The sequence below is a fragment of the Suricata suricatta genome, chromosome 8, assembly GCF_006229205.1.
Source record: "Suricata suricatta isolate VVHF042 chromosome 8, meerkat_22Aug2017_6uvM2_HiC, whole genome shotgun sequence".
NCBI lineage: Eukaryota > Metazoa > Chordata > Mammalia > Carnivora > Herpestidae > Suricata > Suricata suricatta.
Window position 1 is genome coordinate 64,415,683 of NC_043707.1, and position 1,939 is coordinate 64,417,621.

The 1,939-nt window shown below is 44.9% G+C and overlaps 1 pseudogene; it reads left to right on the forward strand.

The window, feature by feature from the left end:
* The first annotated feature begins 1,461 nt into the window (after positions 1–1,461).
* Positions 1,462–1,707, forward strand: LOC115297628 (annotated as a pseudogene).
* The last annotated feature ends 232 nt before the right edge of the window (positions 1,708–1,939 follow it).

Consider the following 1,939-nt stretch of genomic DNA (forward strand, 5'->3'; position numbering starts at 1 on the left):
ACTGGAACACTTTCATGTTGATTACTCAGGCTGCAATCCTCTAACCCTTGGCTACTCTATGGGGGAAAGAAAGCCTGCCTTTTGGCTGCAAGTTAGTACCTTGGCCAGAATGCTAGTAAGACTGAGAAACTTGGTGCCCTCTCTTTATTCTTATTCTTACACAAATGTTGTCTGTGTTGGACATAGGACAGCCATTGAAGTCACCAGAATGGCTGCCAGTCTTAGGACTCCTGGGTGAGGTTTCCTCCTCATGGGTCTAATATGATACAGTTCATATCTCTGGTCTAGCCACTTCTGGCCTTGAGACTTCCACTTTGAGCCCATAAAAACCAGTACCTGATTGAATTAAAACCCAACCGGGGACCATTTCCTAGGCAAGTTGGTTGTAAAGATTACCAGTGTGGGAATGTTGGTTAGATCATGATGGAGTTCTGTCTTAACTGTTTTCCATCAGTGTCCCCTGCTGACTACTTAAATTACAAAACTGGGTAATTCCCCCTTGCCAAAGTCTCCTAGTGTTTTCTATGGGTTAAAAAGGAAGGATTCTTCAAGGCATGGCATGTATTTCAATCCATTCAGTACCACCCATTTATAGTCTAGAATGCAAATGGGGAAGGGGGAGATGCCAGCTAGCATCCCTCCTACAAGCCTTTACCGGGAGAATGGTGACCAACAGCAGTTTCATTCTAGGGATGCCTCAGGTTGCTTTTGACACCAGGGACTTCTGACATGTTCTGTGCCTGGGGCATCACCAGGGAGGCAGGGGCAGGGGATGCTTGGTAATGGACCTTTTCTACTTTTCTAGAAGCACGGGAGCTTCATTTTCAGTCCCCAAGGATTCTCCCTTAGGATTCCTTTTAACCCACTGGATTCAATTCAGATTGTAAGATCCAGGAAAGAAGAAACTGATCTTCTTCTGTAACATTGCATGGCCTCAGTACTTCTTAGGAGATGAGGGAAAATGGCCTATTAAGCTTCAGTATGATCTATCAGTTAGATCTCTTCTGCATGAAGCAGGGCAAATGGATTGAGGTACCCACATCCATGCCCTCATGGCCCTAAACCAGGATGTGGGCCCGAGGGCCTGCTGTAGGATGTGTTACCACATACCACGTTAATAAACCCCATCTGGACATGGTGGGTGATGACTGTCTACATAGGCCCATTCCTCCCAATAAACCAGGGCTACTTCAGGAATCACTGGCCAGTCCAGACAAAGAGGACATTGGCTCTGTTGTTATCCTTCCTCCTTATAAACCTCAAGACGACTCTGCTCCCAGCCCAGCTGGACGTACCAGGAGTGGAATTCCCTATCTTGCAGGAATTCCAGCTGAGTGTGGAATGCATCCTCTTAAGGAAGTTGCTAATGGAGAAATGGGCATCCCCTTCTCCAGGGCAGACCTGGCTCAGATACAACAACAATTAGGACACATCATGGTGTGTGCGGGTGACTGACCCTTGATGTCTGATCACAAGACTTTCAGGAGCAAGCGATTCCTGTCCAAGAAACGAAAGCAGAATCATACCATTTCCCAGTGAATTCAGATGAAAACTGGTAATAAAATCAGGTACAATTCCAAGAGGCGGCATTGGAGAAGAACCAAGCTGAGTCTGCAAGGAATCGCTCATGAGATGGCACACATATCTATGCTGCATGAAGGTCACGTGTTCCTATCTCATCACTCTGTAAACCTCCTCACTACCTGAACAATAGATATGTTTTATTAGGGAAATGTTTTTTTCTCTGTTATTATGCTTCTGCACTAGTAGGTTAGTTCAATAATAAATCTGTGAGAACTTTTGACTGAAAAATAAAACAGGACAATATTTCAAAAGCCCTTCTCAATTTATTGAGGCCTTTCAACAAATGTCTATCCTGTTTGATTTGACGTGGCAAGATGTATACATCATATTAACTCGTTGCACCCCTGAGGAAAGG